The 19,959-nt window shown below is 46.1% G+C and overlaps 1 pseudogene; it reads right to left on the bottom strand.

Moving 5' to 3' along the window:
• Positions 1-14,307: 14,307 nt before the first annotated feature.
• LOC123084007 (dolabradiene monooxygenase-like) lies at positions 14,308-16,197 on the bottom strand (annotated as a pseudogene).
• Between the last annotated feature and the right edge of the window lie 3,762 nt (positions 16,198-19,959).

Raw genomic sequence — 19,959 nt, 5'->3', positions numbered from 1 at the left:
CCCTGCACATCAACCATTGGATTAGATTTATACTACCCACCCCAAGCGGTAGTATGATGCACTGTGAAATTTCTCTTCTTTTTCTTGGTTCGTATGGGTGATCTCAAGGTCCTTTGCAGTATGTCTTTTTTTCTTGAAAGATCCAGCGTGATACTGGCTTCATTGATTTAGCAGAAGAGAGCGACAAATAGGGTTGATCAAGTGATCGGGTGAAGGGAAGAAAATTACAACACACTGGTGACAGGCTTGTAGCTTGCTATCTCCCAATCATGTCCCCAAAAGGGGTCTCTATGTCTCTAGCTCCAGCGAGGCGCCATTGCTCGAGGTTTCTTCTGATCGCCGCCACAATACTCCTTTGCAGTATGTCGGTGCCTTGGTTTATTGATCTATTTGTTCTAGCTCCTCTTGGTCGTTGTTGTCCATTGAGTGAACGTGCTTTACCAAAGGTTAAATGTTCCCATTTGTTGAGAAATAACCCAATCATATTTTTTACTTATGGAGCAAATCATAAGGCCAACATGTTATTAACTTATTATCGTTGTCATGCCTTACTATGCCATACTATGTGAACCCGAGATGCAAATTGTGAAGAAGCATCAGAAGGCTAGAGGCTGGAAACCTACCAAAAAGAGGGCTAGAGGCTGCCTACGAGTGCCACTCGCCATCCTGACCTGCCCCAGAGTTTGATACTACCTCAGTTTCAGTTTTTAAGTCCTATGTGTATACTGGTAGAAAAAGGGTCTATTGTCCCGGTTCGTAAGGGCCTTTTGTCCCGGTTCTGGAACCGGGACTAAAGGGTCAGTACTAATGCCCTGTCCCTTTAGTCCCGGTTCAATCCAGAACCGGGACAGATGGGCCTGCACGTGGCCTGTGCGCGGAGCCCAGGTAGGAGACCCTTTGGTCCCGGTTGGTGGCACCAACCGGGACCAATAGGCATCCACGCGTCAGCATTTTTGTGGCTGGGGTTTTTGTTTTTTTTGAAAGGGGGGGGTTTGAAGGTTTTGGGGGGTTAATTTAGGTGTTTCATATATTGTGTTAGCTAGCTATAATTAATAGAGAGAAGTGTCCTCTCTTATGTCCGTGCTTGGTCGACGCTACATACTATACATACGTATAGAGAGGACTAGACACGCTAGCTAGCTAGTAAGCAAACGAAGGAAACAGAAGATCGTCATGAACATATATGCATACAGAGAGAAGTGATATCGACCACCTCTCCTTCTCTGAGAGATTGGTCGAACAACAAGTTCTCGTATATCTATCCGACACTACCGGCTACATATATACAATAATTATCTCTTACAAATATAGTCATATGGACTCAGGGTCCACATAGAATTCTCTGTCTTCAGGGATCACGTGGTCAAGAAAGAATGCCGCCAATTCCTCTTGAATTGCTCGCATGCGAGCTGGTGCTAGGAGTTCATCCCGCTTCCGAAACATCTAATTTAAAGAAGGGGGTCAATACATATATATATGAATGAATGAAACTCAACACAAATGATGGTAATAAAATAAAATTGTGAATGTTGTTATTTACATACTTCATATTGTTCGTCAGTGTAGCCCCGCTCACAGGTCGTGTGGCGGATGGACTCGCAGACGTAGTATCCACAGAAATCATTCCCTTATTCCTGCCACAACCACTTTACAAGAAATAGAGGTCAATCAAACTGATAAGCAAGAATGCCAAATGGTATTGATGAAACTAGCGCTTGAATGACTAGTAGATGCGCGGAACATGCTACTATAGTACTTACTTTCGGGTGTCTAAATTGCGGCTCCTTCGGCAGTCCCAGAGCTTTTCTGGTGAATTTTCTCCAAACCCTGCCGGACAAAGAAAACAATTACTTGATATATCAGGAAATGAACAAAGTTGCTGATATGGTGGATAATGATCGATTTAACTTACTTCTCGAGTATTTGAGTCATGTCTGCATAGTCCTGGGGATCTTTTCGTCTTGAGTAGTTGCTCAAGCTTAATCTCTAGGAGAATATAGTGGAAACTGCACACGCATGCATAACTCATCAATTACATTACTATAACCTTGACTAATATATAAGGGAAACCGAATACGCACAAGACAGTAACACTCACTTGAAGTTGTAAGGAAAGAGTATTATATCTTTGTTTTCATTTATTACGAACGATCGTAGCAAGTTGGCCTCGGTAGCTGCGGCATGAAATTTAACCTGAGTTGCATCTATGAGATATGTGTTATTGAACCCAATATCACCGACTTGTCTTTTCTTCAATTCGGCGATCTTCAATCTACATAATATAGTGAGGATGATTATAAATACATGCAATGAAAGAGCTGAGCTATATAAAGAGACTTAATGACAAAAGTAGTACTACTTACAGACAGTAGCAGGCGACTGTTGTTTTATCGAGGGCCAATTGATTGAAAAACTGATAGAACTCCTCAAATAGAACAGGCAACAGTTCAATTCCAACGAGGTCATGCTCCTTTTTAACTTTCACATACAAAGTACTCCTCCCCCCAGAGTCTCTGCAGATTTTCAAGTACCAATCATGCAATCTTCGCATCATCGTTGATAGAGATCTTTCATCTTTGACGAGAGGCTTCCCGTACTCGTATCTTTGTATCTGCACGTCCATGGGTTCATAATGTACATCATCGGGCAGGTAATCTGCAAGATTGCTATAACCGGGCACCATCCTCGGATCATTAGCGACGTTGTGGCTAGGCACCTTGAGCGGGGGGCACGATTGCTTCGCTTGTTCGCCGAGCTGGGCAATTTGTTTCCCAGCTCGTCGTTCTTTCAGCCTTTGATCACTGACAGTACTTCCCGACCGCTCCGCTTCGGCAAATTCCTTTCCAATAATGTGCTCATAGTTTCCTTTCGGCGGAGACTTCGGTGGTTTTGTCAGGGCAGCCAGAGTGCGCTTCGCTTTCACCGGATCTACCTTCTCCTCCGGAAGTGGATGTATCTTTGCTTTCAACCCTTGAAACCAGTCATCCACTTCGGTTTGTGCGATCTCGGCATTCTCCTCCGGGGTCCTCTCGTATGGTAGCTTCTCTGGAGTCTTCAGAGAAGGACCGAATCTATATGTCCTCCCGCCTCTGGTTGTACTGCTAGGCGCCGACCGAGTAGACGGAGCGGTTGTCTTCTTTACTTGCTTACGAGGCGGAGGAGAAGGACTACGACGCGTCGGAGCAGCCGGAGCGGCAGCAGGTCTCTTCCGCCCTTGCTGACGAGGCGGAGAAGGAGGAGGCTGGCTGCTCGGGCGCATCGGCGCAGGCGGAGAAGGAGGCAGAGTGCCGCCACGCGCTGGAGAAGGAGCCGGTCGAGTGCCCTGATCGTCACTCGCCGGAGGAGGAGGCGGAGTGCCCTGACTCGCCGGAGGAGGAGGCGGTGGAGGAGGCGGAGTGCCCTGACTTGTTGGAGGAGGAGGAGGAGGCGGAGGCATCTAGTTCGGAAGGTTGATGAGCTCCTTCCGCGATAGGCATGGAGTCTTCAGAGCAGACCCCAGCCTAGTCTCCCCTTCACCGGTAGGGTGGTCAAGCTGGAGGTCCTCAAATCCCTCCTTTATTTCATCCACCATCACCCTAGCATATCCTTCTGGAATCGGCCGACAGTGAAAAGTTGCGCCGGGTTCAGTAGGATAAACAGAGCCAACAGCCGCCTTGACCTTCAAATTCATCCATTGTGTCATAAGGTGGCAATTTTGAGACTCCGTGATAGCATCCACGGGATAGCTGGCAGGAGCCGTCCAGGCATGCTCCGGCTGAAGTAGCTCGGTGGAAGCCACACTGCTTCTCCGCTGAGATGGCAGGGTAGCTTCGGGGGAAGCTTCGGTAGTACATTTGCTGCGATTTGCTTCTCGTTCCTTTATCGCTTCTACCCTTGCTTGCAGCGCCTGCATTTGGGTTTGCTGCACTTTTTTCCTCCTCTCATGGGATTTGTAACCGCCTGCGTCCGGAAACCCAACCTTTCATGGAATGGAGCCTGGCGTGCCTCGTGTCCGTCCAGGGTGCTCAGGATTCCTGAGGGCCATTGTGAGCTCGTCGTTCTCTCTGTCTGGAGAGAACGTCACTTGCTGCGCTGCTTCGATATACTGCTTAAGCTTCCTGACTGGTATGTCCATTTGATCGTTCGTCCAAATGCACTTCCCTGTTACAGGGTCCAAGGTGCGCCAGCCCCGAAGAACCAAGTCCAGCAATGGTCTGGCCAGTTAAATTGTCTCTGGTTCGATCCCTTTATCAACCAGATCATTCTCAGTCTTGGCCCACTTAGGCCGGGCTATGAGGTAGCCACATAACCCCGTGCGATGGTGATGCTTCTTCTTCGCAGCATTTTGCTTGTTTGTCCCCGACATCTTCTTACTCTTTTCTGATGTCTTGTGGGCCACAAATGCGGGCCAGTGATCTCTGATCCTCTCATATCTGTCCTTGAATTCTGGTGTCTCATTATTTTTGACAAACTTATTCAGCTCTTTCTTCCACCTCCTTAATAGTTCTGCCATCCTCTTAAGAGCAAAAGACTTGATTAATTGCTCTTTAACTGGCTTCTATGGATTATCCTCTGGCGGTAGGGTGAAATTTGACTTCAGCTCAGTCCAAAGATCATTTTTCTGCATATCATTGACATAAGACACCTCAGGGTCTTCTGTAGCCGGCTTAAACCATTGCTGGATGCTGATCGGAATCTTGTCCCTAACCAGAACCCCACACTTAGCAACAAATGCGTTCTTTGTTCGGATGGGTTCAATCGGTTGGCCGTTGGGCGCGATTGCTATGATCTCAAACCTTTCATCCGAGCTCAACTTTTTCTTCGGGCCTCGTCTCTTTATCGAAGTTGTGCTCGATCCGGAGGGCTAGAAAAAAGAACAAAGACTTAATTAATATGTGTACATACCAAAACAATGAATGCATCAATTAGCTAGACAGCACAGGCTTAACTAATATATATACCTGGCCGGACTCGGTTCGGTCACCGGAGCCGTCATCACAGTCTCCTTCTTGCACCGGCATTGGGTCACCGAAGTCGTCCTCATGTTCTTCTTCTTGCACCGGCATTAGGTCACCGTAGCCAGCTTCTTCACCCTCTCCTTCCAGACCATCGGTGTCGTTGAGAAACAACGAGACGGCATCACTTCCTTCTGCGATTATATCCCTCAACAACGCTTCTTTTGCTTCGTCTCGGACAGTGTCCATAGGTTCTACAAAATTTTATAACATGGCAATTATTATTCAAACATGACCGATGGATATATTAGTGGCAAACGTAGAACTAGCTACCTAATCATAGTAAGGAATCATATATATTAATTAGTGGCCTCGACGCTCCTTCTCTAGGGTTTGGGGTAGCCTCGACAACGCTTCAAGGGTTTGGGGTGGCCTCGAGAACGCTTCAAGGACGGGGTAATATCGACCCCCCCACGTGTTGAAGCTATAGGGAGGGGGTATATCGACAACGACGACACTACATCTATGTCCCTCGATGACCCTCGTTCCCGATAAAAAAAGAGGAAGAAGAAGAAAAAAAAGATGAGAAGAAAGAATAGAGGAGAAGAACTCCTCTATTCTTTCTTCTCCTCTTTTTTTTCTTCTTCCTCTTCTTTTTTTATCCTCTTCTTCCTCTCATGTTCAAGAAGATCGCCGAGGGGTCGGGAGGTTGCCTAGTGTCAAAGGATTCAACAAAATCATGTCTTCATCATTAGGCGAAAGTAACAGGTGCATGATGGTATGAAGCTCTCCAAAGTTATTTTGGAACGGAGTCCTAGATAGGATAATTCGCTTTTTGGTACAAAGTTCAGCAAGAACCTTCCAAATATCGTTATTTGGAAGGCCTTTGCTGAAATTCATACAAAAAGGCAAATTATCCTATCCGGGACACCATTCCAAAATAACTTTGGAGGACTTCGTCATGCCCTGGTTACTTCCGGCTAATGATGAAGCCATGGATTTCTTCAATACTTTGACACTAGGAAACCTCTCTCGACCCCTCGGCGATCCTCGACCCCTCGAACCCTCGACGACCCTGGAACCCTCGACCCCTCGGCGATCCTCTTCTTCCTCTCAGGTTCGAGAGGATCGCCGAGGGGTCGGGAGGTTGCCTAGTGTCAAAGGATTCAACAAAACCATGTCTTCATCATTAGGCGAAAGTAACAGGTGCATGATGGTACGAAGCTCTCCAAAGTTATTTTGGAACGGAGTCCCAGATAAGATAATTTGCTTTTTGGTACAAAGTTCAGCAAGAACCTTCCAAATATCGTTATTTGGAAGGCCTTTGCTGAAATTCATACAAAAAGGCAAATTATCCTATCTGGGACACCATTCCAAAATAACTTTGGAGGACTTCGTCATGCCCTGGTTACTTCCGGCTAATGATGAAGCCATGGATTTCTTCAATACTTTGACACTAGGAAACCTCTCATATATCTATCCATCTATAGCCACATACATATATAAATGGAAAAAATGCTATGAACAAAAATACATATATACTTGGTAAATATTCTATGAAACATCTTTTCTCATATATATCAATGCATACATCCATGGATCATCATTGCTCATATATCCATAGTCATATATAAAAACTTTCTGGCTATGAACAAAAAACTTTCTATGAACAAAAAACTTTGTATGAACAAAAAAACATTTTTGACACATTTAGCACATTCTAAATTTTCCTAACTCTTTTACAACCACAAAAATTACTCCAACTTCATGACAGTACCCACACTCCATTTCACCAAAAACCTTCTGATCCATAGTTTAATTTTTTTAAATTTCATTCAAATGAAATTTGAACCAGATTCAAATTCCTTGCTGAAAACCTATTCTAAACCAATCAAAAAATTCTGAAATTTTCCATCACCTTTGTCTTGCATCAGTACCTCACCACAAAAAATATCATAAATCCTAAAAATGCCCAAAGCCATCTAGCATTTGATCAAACACCCTCTATATGCATTGTTCATATCTGTAAAAAAATCAAAAATTTCAGAGAAGTTTGCTGCTGCTCCACTCCTTCTCCTCTCCTCTCCTTCTCCTCTCCTTCTACTCTTCAATGCGTCGGGGCCGACGGTGACGATGGAGCAGGGGCAGAGAGCAACGGCTGCACTCGATCGGGACCATGGGAAAGGGGGGGCTCATTTCGAGGGGTGCGGCGATGGCAGGAGTCCGGCGACGAGGACGGCGGGCTCGGGGCGGCAGGCGGTGACGGGGACGGCGCGCGGCTGGCGACAGGGACGAGGAGGGGTGGGCTCGGGGAGGCATGCAGCGACGGGGACGACAAGGACGGCGGGCTCGGGGATGCCGGCGATGAGGACGGCGCGGGCTCGTGGAGGCGACAACGTTGGCGGCGGCGGCGTAGATGGCAAGGTGGAGCAGCCTGACGGCGTCGTCGGCGGGGGAGGGGGGAACTGGCGATGCAAACTGAAAATTTTCACAAGTGTTTGTTATATAGTCCAAGCTTTAGTCCCGGTTGGTGGCATAAACCGGGACTAATTCTCCCTTTAGTCCTGGTTGGTGCTAGCAACCGGGACCAAAGGCCTCTTTTCAGCAGCCCAAAGGGCGGGAAGCGGCGGCCTTTGGTCCCGGTTGGTGGCACCAACGGGGACTAAAGGGGGGCATTGGTCACGGTTGATGCCACGAACCGTGACCAATGCCCCCTTTAGTCCCGATTGGTGCCACCAACCGGGACCAATGGCCTTGTGCTGCCCCGCGCCTAAAAGTTTAGTCCCACCTCGCTAGTTGAGAGGGCTCGGGAGTGGTTTATAAGCGCTGCTGCGCCCACCCTCCCGAGCTCCTCTCAACTGTAGGCTTTCGGGCCTAATCTATCACTGCAATGCCTGTGGGCCTACTGGGCCTGCTGCGGGCCTGAATCTTGGCCCATGGTAGGGTTTCTAGTCGTATTCAGGTCGTGGTGGCTCAGTAGGTGGCATTTTTTTGTTTTTTTCTTGCTTTATTTATTTTCTTTTGTTTTTTCTTTATTTTTTAATTCTTTATGCTTTTAGTTTTAGAAAAATTGTAAACTTTTTGTTAATGCCATTAGTTTTCAAATTTGAAAACACTTATTTAGTTTTTTTGTTTTCTTTGTTGCTTTATTTATTTTATTTTGTGATTAACTTTACTATAAAAATAGTTTTTTCCTGTTTTTTTGATTTGTTTTTTGCATTATTGATTTTCTTTTGTTTTTTGCTTTAATTTTTAATTCTGTTTGCTTTTAGGTTAGCAAAATTATAAACTTTCTGTTAGTGCCATTAGTTTTAGAAAAATTATAAACTTTCTGTTAGTGCCATTAGTTTTCAAATTTGAAAATACTTTTTTAGTTTTTTTGTTTTCTTTGTTGCTTTATTTATTTTATTTTGTGATTAACTTTACTATAAAAATAGTTTTTTCCTGTTGTTTTGATTTGTTTTTTGCATTATTTATTTTCTTTTGTTTTTTGCTTTAATTTTTAATTCTTTTGCTTTTAGGTTAGCAAAATTATAAACTTTCTGTTAGTGCCATTAGTTTTAGAAAAATTATAAACTTTCTGTTAGTGCCATTAGTTTTCAAATTTGAATAGTTAAAATTTGAATTCTTTGAAAATTGTTTGAATCAGAAGTTTGTGATTAACTTACTAAAAAAATAAGAATAGATGCGCTTATAGAGAAAATTCAACCTAAATTCCTAGTAAATTCTATGAATTTCGGAGAAATTCACTATGAATTTAGGTTAAACTTTTCTCTATTAGGGCATCTATTTTCACTTCGAGAGGAGCTCAACAAGGCAGAGAGGGAAGGGCTTATAAACCGGTGTGAGCCCCCTTCGGTTGGCGAGGTGGGACTAAACTCTGCCCGCAACGAGGACCAACCCTTTAGTCCCGGTTTGTGGCACAAACCGGGACTAATGGTCATGGGCCAGGGGCGAGGAGCAAAATTATAAATTTTCTGTTTGTGCCATTAGTTTTAGAAAGTTGAAAGTTGAAAGTTGGCATGGGCCAGGGACTAATGGTCATGGTATTATGAGGGCCGAACCATAAGACATGAAAGCATTTCAAATGAACTCTGAAAAAGTTGAAAGTTGGGATGGTATCATAATTTCACCCACATAGCATGTGCATGTACAAAACGGACAATGGTAGCATGTTCGTGTGTTATAAAGTTGGCATGGTATCATCATAATAGTTGCAGGAGAAAGTCTTCACTTTTTCTTCGCTTGTGTCATTTGCTTATTGCGTCGTAACCATGGATAATCTTCATTGTTTATCAGGATGCTTGGGTCAGCCTTGACATTGAAGGGAGGAATTTCATGAAACTTTTCATAATCTTCAGACATGTCTGTCTTGCCGTCCACTCCCAGGATGTCCCTTTTTCCTGAAAGAACTATGTGGTGCTTTGGCTCATTGTATGATGTATTCGCTTCCTTATCTTTTATTTTTCTCGGTTTGGTAGACATGTCCTTCACATAGATAACCTGTGCCACATCATTGGCTAGGACGAACGGTTCGTCAGTGTACCCAAGATTTTTCAGATCCACTGTTGTCATTCCGTACTGTGGGTCTACCTGTACCCCGCCGCCTAACAGATTGACCCATTTGCACTTAAACAAAGGGACTTTAAAATCAGGTACGTAGTCAAGTTCCCATATGTCCACTATGTAACCATAATATGTGTCATTTCCGCTCTCGGTTGCTGCATCAAAGTGGACACCGCTATTTTGGTTGGTGCTCTTTTGATCTTGGGCGATCGTGTAAAATGTATTCCCATTTATCTTGTATCCTTTGTAAGTCAATACAGTCAAAGATGGTCCCCTGGACAACAGGTACAACTCATGACAAACAGTGTTGTCACCTGAGACGTGTTTCCAACCAACTGCTGAAAGTCCTGATGTGTTCACATGCAATCCAGTCGTCGCACTACTCCAGGTGTTTGGAGCGCAGACTGTTCTTGTGTTCATCGACATACGGGGTCACCAAGGTAGAGTTCTATATAACTGTGTAGTTTGCTTGAGACCAAGAATATCCGTCCCTGCATATTATTGAGTCTCTTCCAAGAGTGCCTTTTCCAGTCAGTCTCCCCTCATACCGCGATTTAGGGAGACCTATCTTCTTAAGGCCAGGAATGAAGTCAACACAAAACCCGGTAACATCCTCTGTTTGATGGCCCATGGAGATGCTTCCTTCTGGCCTAGCGCGGTTATGGACATATTTCTTTAGGACTCCCATGAACCTCTCAAAGGGGAACATATTGCGTCATGATATTGAAGAAGGATGGTGGGAATACCAGCTCGAAACTAACAAGACATTGCGCCACATCACTCCTTAGCCTTGGTACGATTTCTGGATCGATCACCTTCTGAGAGATTGCATTGAGGAATGCACATAGCTTCACAATGGCTAATCGGACGTTTTCCGGTAGAAGCCCCCTCAATGCAACCGGAAGCAGTTGCGTCATAATCACGTGGCAGTCATGAGACTTTAGGTTCTAAAACTTTTTCTCTGGCATATTTATTATTCCCTTTATATTCGACGAGAAGCCAGTCGTGACCTTCATACTGAGCAGGCATTCAAAGAATATTTCTTTATCTTCTTTCGTAAGAGCGTAGCGGGCAGGACCTTTATACTACTTCGGAGGCATGCCGTCTTTTTCGTGCAAATGTTGCAGGTCCTCCCGTGCCTCAGGTGTATCTTTTGTCTTCCCATACATGCCCAAGAAGCCTAGCAGGTTCACGCAAAGGTTCTTCGTCACGTGCATCACGTCGATTGAGGAGCAGACCTCTAGGTCTTTCCAGTAGGGTAGGTCCCAAAGTATAGATTTCTTCTTCCACATGGGTGCGTGTCCCTCAGCGTCATTCGGAACAGCTAGTCCACCGGGACCCTTTCCAAAGATTACGTAGTGTAAATCATTGACCATAGCAAGCACGTGATCACCGGTGCGCATGGCAGGCTTCTTCCGGTGATCTGCCTCGCCTTTGAAATGCTTGCCTTTCTTTCGACATTGATGGTTGGTCGGAAGAAATCGACGATGGCCCAGGTACACATCCTTCCTGCATTTGTCCAGGTATATATTTTCAGTGTCATCTAAACAGTGCGTGCATGAGTGGTATCCTTTGTTTGTCTGTCCTGAAAGGTTACTGAGAGCGGGCCAATCGTCACGAACAGTAACGCCTTAAGGTTAAATTCCTCCTGTCTGTGCTCATCCCACGTACGTACACCGTTTCCATTCCACAGCTGTAAAAGTTCTTCAACTAATGGCCTTAGGTACACATCAATTTCGTTGTCAGGTTGCTTAGGGCCTTGGATGAGAACTGACATCATAATGAACTTCCGCTTCATGCACATCCAAGGAGGAAGGTTATACATACATAGAGTCACAGGCCAGGTGTTGTGGTTGCTGCTCTGCTCCCCGAAAGAATTAATGCCATCCGCGCTTAAAGCAAACCATACATTCCTTGGGTCCTTTGCAAACTCATCTCAGTACTTTCTCTTAATTTTTCTCCACTGCGACCCGTCAGCGGGTGCTCTCAACTTCCCATCTTTCTTTCGGTTCTCACTGTGCCATCGCATCAACTTGGCATGCTCTTCGTTTCTGAACAGACGTTTCAACCATGGTATTATAGGAACATACCACATAACCTTCGCAGGAACCCTCTTCCTGAGGGGCTCGCCGTCAACATCACCAGGGTCATCTCATCTGATCTTATACCGCAATGCGCCGCATACCAGGCATGCGTTAAGATCCTTGTATGCACCACGGTAGAGGATGCAGTCATTAGGGCATGCATGTATCTTCTCCACCTCCAATCCTAGATGGCATACGACCTTCTTTGTTGCGTATGTACTGTTGGGCAATTCATTATCCTTTGGAAGCTTCTTCTTTAATATTTTCAGTAGCTTCTCAAATCCTTTGTCCGGCACAGCATTCTCTGTCTTCCACTGCAGCAATTCCAGTACAGTACCGAGCTTTGTGTTGCCATTTTCGCAATTGGGGTATAACCCTTTTTTGTGATCCTCTAACATGTGATTGAACTTCAGCTTCTCCTTTTGACTTTCGCATTGCGTCCTTGCATCGACAATGACCCGGCGGAGATCATCATCATCGGGCACATCGTCTGGTTCCTCTCGATCTTCAGCAGCTTCACCCGTTGCAGCATCATTGGACACATCGTCTGGTTCCTCTTGATCTTCACCAGCTCCCCCCGTTGCAGCATCACCGTATTCAGGGGGCACATAGTTGTCATCGTACTCTTCTTCTTCGCCGTCTTCCATCATAACCCCTATTTCTCCGTGCCTCGTCCAAACATTATAGTGTGGCATGAAACCCTTGTAAAGCAGGTGGGAGTGAAGGATTTTCCGGTTAGAGTAAGACCTCGTATTCCCACATTGAGTGCATGGACAACACATAAAACCATTCTGCTTGTTTGCCTCAGCCGCATCGAGAAACTCATGCACGCCCTTAATGTACTCGCGGGTGTGTCTGTCACCGTACATCCATTGCCGGTTCATCTGCGTGCATTATATATAATTAAGTGTCCAAATTAATAGAAGTTCATCATCACATTAAAACCAAAGTGCATACATAGTTCTCATCTAACAACATATAGCTCTCCAGAGCATCTAATTAATTAAACCATACATTGAAACTATGTAAAACATTTTAATGCGAAAACAAATGCGATCATAATCGCAACCAAGGTAACAATTGATCCAACGGCATAATGATACCAAGCCTCGGTATGAATGGCATATTTTCTAATCTTTCTAATCTTCAAGCGCATTGCATCCATCTTGATCTTGTGATCATCGACGACATCCGCAACATGCAACTCCAATATCATCTTCTCCTCCTAAATTTTTTTATTTTTTCCTTCAACAAATTGTTTTCTTCTTCAACTAAATTTAACCTCTCGACAATAGGGTCGGTTGGCATTTCCGATTCGCATACATCCTAAATAAATAAAATCTATGTCACGTTGGTCGGCATAATTTTCATAAACAATAAATGAACCAATAGTTATAAAGATAATATATTTACCACATCCGAATCATAGACAGGACGAGAGCCGACGGGGGCGGATACCAAAACCATCGCACTATATAAGATGCAATAATAAAAGTAAGAAAATAATACAAGTATCTATGTAAACATACAAGTAAGAATATTTTTCCTTTCAGAAAGAAGATAAGAACAAGAGGCTCACCACGGTGGTGCCGGCGATGAGCTCGGCGCGGGTGATCGACGGCGGTGAAGACGGGACGGGTGTGATGGACCGCTAAACCTAGACAAATATTATGGAAAATGGAGCTTGGAGGTCGAGCTTGGAGAGGAGAAAGCTTAAGTAGTGTGGCTCAAGCATTCCATCGAACACCTTGTGTGCATAGGAGGTGAGCTAGAGCACCACCAAGCCCTCTCCCCCTCGGCCAGAGAAAAACAGAGCACTGGGGTTCTCTGCTCATGAGCGAGGGGTATATATAGGCACCTCATTGGTTCCGGTTGGTGACATGAGCCGGGACTAAAGGGGAGCCTTTGGTCCCGGTTCAAGCCACCAACCGGAACCAATGGTGGTGGGCCAGGAGTGAGGCCCATTGGTCCCGGTTCATCCCACCAACCGGGACCAAAAGGTCCAGATGAACCGGGACCAATGGCCCACGTGGCCCGGCCGGCCCCTTGGGCTCACGAACCGGGATCAATGCCCACATTGGTCCCGGTTCTGGACTGAACCGGGACTAATGGGCTGACCCGGCCTGGACCAAAGCCTTGTTTTCTACTAGTGGTATACCTAGGTTGCCAATTTTATCACCTTAATATAAACTATATAACACAAAAGTTATACGGTTTAAAAATAGAGCATCTGAAATTTATATTGGTATATTTTTTTGTAATATATGACTTGTATTAAGTTGGTCAAATTAACGACCTAGTGGCACGCGCACGCCCTGTAAACTGAGAGAGAAGTAGTACTTTTTTATCTTAGAGATGTTGATATTTTTGACTTACAAGTTGGCTTAAAAGCAACCTAAATACTACTCACATTTTGGGATGGAGTGATTGAAATTAATGTACTCCCTCCGTCTCACAATGTAAGACACTTTTTTACACTAGTGTAGTGTCAAAAAACGTCTTATATTATGGGGCAAAGGAAGTACAACCAATAATATATATCAGCTGAGAGTTGACTACATTACCCCAAGTATGCCCCCATGGCTTGCAAAAAGTAACAACTCCGAGTTTGACCAAGTCTACAAACATGGCCAACACAAGTAGCGGGCTCGTGCAACACCAATTTGAGAAATTTCACACACACGCACACGCTCGTGCCACACCAATTTGTGCACACACGCGCACTAACGATCATGGTTGCCTTCTGACAAGGCTATGGGAACGGGCACCCGAAGGACAGGGCGCAGCAGGAGGTCGGCCTTCCGCCGCACCGTTAGACCAAACTCCTCGGCCATGTCAATCTCACCCGGTGGTGGACGCTCCCAGTCAAAGTGGAATAGCAGGCTTGCGAGGGCGAGCTCGATGTTGGCGAGGCCAAACCCTATCCCCGGGCACATCCTCCGGCCGGCGCCAAACGGCAGGAAGGAGAAGTCGTTGCCCCTGAAGTCCACCACAGCCGCCTCGCCCTCGAATCGCTCGGGCCGGAACTCGCCAGGCGCGTCGGGCCAGTAGCGCTCGTCATGGGCCAGTGCCCAGACATTCACCAGCACCTGCGTGCCCTGCGGCACGTCGTAACCGAGCACCTGGCATGGCTCTTGACATTGCCGCGGGAGCAGCAGCGGCACGGGCGTGTGCAGCCGCAGTGTCTCCCGGATAACGAGGTGCATGTAGGGGAGCTTGCCGAGGGCATGCTCTGCCACGGCGCCACGGGCCTGACCTCGGCTGTCGCCTTCCGCATCACTTCAGGGTTCCTGACCAGCTCTGTGATCGCCCACTCCAGTGTCGTCGCTGTTGTGTCATTACCAACGCTGAATACTTCCTGTCGCTCATGCAAACAATGTCAAGAGTCACTCAAAAAAAGTATTGCCACGAGAGTTTTGAGGGACCATGAAAAGGAGAGCTTTTCCATTGTCTGAAAAACGGGTTTTGCTAAGTTTCAATCAACCGAGATTTTCTAAAAGTGAAATAAGGTGAAAATGTCAAATTAGGTTGCACCTTTCTTGATGGACTAAAGTTGGACTTTTCTTGTAAATTTATCGAAGTTTTAAACAACGGACTATGGGAAATAGGGCAGAAGTAATGTTAGCATGTTAATTTGTGGCTGCTTAGGGTGATGCTGCTGGAAACGCTATAGCGCCAAGATAGCGCGCTATTTAAATCTATGAAATTTATGGACGCGAGTATCTGAATTAAGCAGAATAGTATGTCATAGTACTTACCAAGACGACGTATTTAACGGCGTCCAGGTCGATCATGCCCTCTTTCTGCATGCTTAGAAGACCATCGAGCAAGTTGTGCTCCTTCTGGCCTCCCATGGTCCTCCCACGGATGATGGCGTTGAAGACGCCATTCCCGGTATTGGAGCACTCCTTGGCGCGGCGCACGGCCCCGCTGAGACAGCCAACAAGTCTGGACGGCGGCCACAGGTCTGGTGGGTTGAACCCCGCTGAGAGCTTCGCAGAGCGTTCGAGGGCGGTAAGGAACACCGCACGCTCCTTGAACCGGCGGTCACCCATGACGGTGCGGGCCGTGATGTCGGTGACGAGCGCCGAGACGCGCGCGCGCAGCTCCACAAGGCGCCCAGCCGCCGCAGCTTGGGCGACATCGCGGAGCATGGAGGCGACCTCCTCCTTGCGGACAGCGCGGAAAGACAGGACGCGTGATGCCGAAAGCAGCTCAGAGACGGCGATCTTCCTGAGCTGGCGCCAGTACTCGCCGTATGGCGCGAACACAATGTCCCGGCCGCCGTCGGTGAGCACGCGCATGGTGGCGTTCAGGGGCCGCGTGGCGAACGCCAGGTCGTGGGTCTTCATCAGCTCGCGGGCACCCTCCCTGGACGACACCACAAGCGTGGGCACCTCGCCGAGCCGGAGGAGCATCACCGGCCCATGGCGCCGCGCTAGTTCACAAATCGCGTGGTGGGGAAGCTGCCTGGAGAGGGCGAGGTGGTGCAGGCTGCCAATCAGAGGCAGCTGCCACGGCCCGGGCGGCTCGTTCGCCTTGCGGCTGCACCTAGCAACAAAAAGCACAATTGACATGGACACAAGAGCTACGCCGAGGTATATGACCTCCATTTGCATGCTAGCTGTGCGTGCTCTAATTGCAGAACTGATTGCGAATTGCATGGTTGCATGTTTGCTTTTATAGGGCATGTAAGTATTATCTTATTAAATAGCTAGTATATAGTTCATATTTTAGAAGTTTTATTTTAATTCAAGGTATGGAAAATTTAATCAAGTTTATTAAAAATAACTAGACCCAGAATACCAAATCTACCGATCTATCTATCTATCTCTATCTATACATCTATATCTATCTCTATCTATGGCTATACCTATATCTATATCGCATGCCCGCGACCATCCGCTTGCATTCCTATATCTATCTATCTGTCTATATATTATCAATTTTATATCTATATATTAATTATCATTATCTATTATGTATTACTTTATTAATTCTAGACCTTCTTGAAGCCACCACATGAATCCACGTCATTACAATTATTTTAGGCATCCAATCTATATAATTGTGCAACTCAGATTTATCTTTTTTTTTGAGAAATCAGATCTATCTTAAGCATTAAATTTATGTAACACAAGTAACCCAGTGCAGCAACACAAATACCCCTCCATCCTTTCAACATGTGGTACTAAACTAAAATAATAACTTTCATGGTTCCTTAAAAGACACATCATGTGTATCTCAGTATCCTCGCAACAGGTGTGCGCTACTAAACTGAAAAACAAATACATGTCCCTTCTTTATACGCGCGCCATCACCAGCCACAGTTATGTTTTTGTCTGGCGGATCTGACCGTGAACTCCGCCACCAAGCTAGGATAATGCAATATTGGGGCCAGGCCCATACTGTCGTCGTCTAGAGCCACCACCCACATCACGCAGAGGCCTGCCCGCCGCGGCCCCTTCTCTCAGCCACAAGGATGGACGGTCTCTCCATCAGAGTCCTCCCCCGCGAGCGAGCGAGCACCGCAGCCGAAGGAGGGCCAAGATGTTGAATGTCAAAGCACGGCCTGACGAGGAAACTGCATCATGTTGCAGCCTCGCCATAGCACACCAACGCGCCAGGTGATATCGCGCACGCACCACAAGAGCACCCTCACACGCGGGGAACCACGGCATGTCACCAATGGGCAGGAGAGAGGGAGGAAGTGTGTGGGAGAGGAGGGGGCAGGGTTCCGCCCAAATTTCCCATGAGAGTGACGGGGTGGACATTTTGTTCTTACTCTTGTCCATGCTTACAAAGTTTGTGTGACCTAAGGTCCAAATAGGTAATCATAAGACGAAGCGACGTAGCCAAGTGGATATCAAGGTGATGAAATGCTTAGAATGAGGGGCCAAAGTGAAGGGCTGCATGTCTTGGCCCCCCAATTCCATAGATTGTCAATGCAGTTGGGCTTGAGAATCCCTTATCTTTGCTAGATGCGGCCAGAGAGCGGGCAACAAAAGAAGATTTATTCCTTCTCTTCAAACTCGTGGTTGCAGCGAGGCAATGCAGAGTCATTTGAGATATGCTTCCGGGCTAGGTTGGCCTTGCCATTGAACCAGCGAGAAAACAGGAGCCACACAAACACTTTAACTTTGGTGGGTGCGTGTGTCTTGCAGATTAGGTTGGCATGTTGGTCTTCCTCGTCCTCCTTGGATAGGAGGGCATATGCATGCTTGGTGTAGAAGTCCTTCCCTCCATTGAAGAACCATTGGTCCGGCTAAAGAAATGTCATGAAGCCCTACAACAAAGCCAATTGGAAGTAATATAGGTTCCATTTTGCATTTTTCTAATATTTAGATTATTAATAATGCAAACCAATTAGGAGTTTCACTAGGTAGTAATGATAGTGAAATTTCAAATTCTGTTAATGATCTCCTGGATTCAGAGGCTGAGCGGGCTTTAGATATGATTTGTAACTTAGCAGCGGTTAAGCCCATGAGTGATTCTGACTTTGATGCTTTGGGGGTCAGGGTGCTCGATAATTTTTGTGCGGATCTTATACCTCCCCTACCTGAGTCGGAGGAGGAGGATGATACATCTGAGCATGTCGTGGTTAGACCTTCTGAGACTGGTTGTGAGGACCGGCTGGAGAGTCAGAACATTCCTAAATGCAAATGGAAGTGGAAGGTTTACCCGGTGTCCGCAGTGCGTAGGAGTTCTAGGATCCGTACGGCAAAAAAAATCATGATGAATTATGAAAGGAATCTTTTGGAATAGCAGAGGTCTGAAAGACTTGGCTAAAAGAAGGTTTCTTGCAGAGGTGTCTATCGAGTATAGGTTTGATTTTATCGCTTTGTTGAAAACTGGGAGAGATAATTTTGCGCCACAATTTCTGAATACTTTGTCGGGAGGTATTGATTTTGACTGGCACTGTCTGCCACCGAGAGGGAGATCGGGTGGGATCTTACTCGGAGTTAGATGTGATCCGCTCGCAGTTCGAAGTGTCGTAATGGGAGATTTTGCAGTTAAGTTTCGGGTGCGGCCGAAGGCAGATGGGTTCAACTGGGCTCTGGTGGCGGTATATGGTGCCGCACAACCCGAACTCAAACCCGAGTTCTTGGCTGATCTGGTTAGGATTTGCGGCTCTAAGAAGCTTCCTATCCTGGTGGGGGTGATTTCAACATCATTATAAGGCGTGAGGAGAAGAACAATGATAACTTTGACGACAGATGGTCGTTCATGTTTAATACTATCATTGAAAGCTTGGATCTGAGAGAGATTGAGCTTTCGGGAAGAAAATTCACCTGGGCTAATGTGTTGCCAAATCCTACGTTTGAAAAGTTGGATCGAGTGTTGGCTAGCGTCGAATGGGAACAGAAGTTTCCCTTTGTAACAGTTCAGGCTCTTTCCCGTGGAATTTCTGACCACACTGCTTTATTTCTGGACTTTGGTGAGGCCACCCACTTGGGAAACAAAAATTCATTTTCGTTCGAGCCTGCTTGGTTTGAACGAGACAACTTCTTTGATCTCGTAGCCAGAGAGTGGGCTAAGGATGCAGGAGGTAGGACTGCGCTTAAGCGCTGGCAGAATAAGATCAGGCACTTGAGAAGTTTCCTGTGTGGGTGGGCTAAGCATCTTAGCGGGATTTATAAGGTCGAAAAGGAACGACTCCTTTCCCTTATTTAGTCCTTAGATGTAAAAGCAGACACCACAGTTCTGCCGGCCTCGGAGTTTCAGTCCAAGCTTGACGTGGAGATGAGGCTGAAAGAGCTTCTTCGTGAAGAGGAATTGAAGTGGGCGTTGCGGGCCAAGGTCCGACGAGTAGTCCAGGGGAACGCGAACACTCAATTCTTTCACATGAGCGCTAATGGTAAACACAGAAAGAAGAGGATCTTTCAGCTTGAACAAGATGAAGAACGATTTTAGGATAGGAGAACCTAAAATTATACATTACCGAGTATTAGAAGCAGTTGTTTGGACCTCCAGAGGATAACCGTGTGTCTCTGGATGAGTCCAGGATTGAGGATGTTCCTCAACTAATCGCAGTGGAGAATGATATTTTGGCTGCTCCTTTTACTGAGAAAGAAGTGTTTGAGGCCATATTGCAGATGAAAAATAATAAGGCTCCCGGCCCGGATGGATTTCCAGCTGAATTCTATAAGAAGTGTTGGCATATTATTAAGGGGGATCTGTTGCCTTTGTTCAATGATCTATTCTCGGGAGAGCTTCAGCGTTTTCAACTGAATTTTGAAACGATAACCCTGCTTCCTAAGAAAATAGAGGCTATGAGAATTGAGCAATTCAGGCCCATCTGTCTTCTTAATGTTAGTTTGAAATTTTTTACCAAGGTCGGAACTAATACGCTCACACAGATTGTGCATGCTCTG

Source organism: Triticum aestivum, chromosome 4A (assembly GCF_018294505.1).
Source record: "Triticum aestivum cultivar Chinese Spring chromosome 4A, IWGSC CS RefSeq v2.1, whole genome shotgun sequence".
In the NCBI taxonomy this organism is placed as follows: domain Eukaryota; kingdom Viridiplantae; phylum Streptophyta; class Magnoliopsida; order Poales; family Poaceae; genus Triticum; species Triticum aestivum.
The sequence above is the reverse complement of the archived record's forward strand: the minus strand, read 5'-3'. Positions and strand labels throughout refer to the sequence as shown.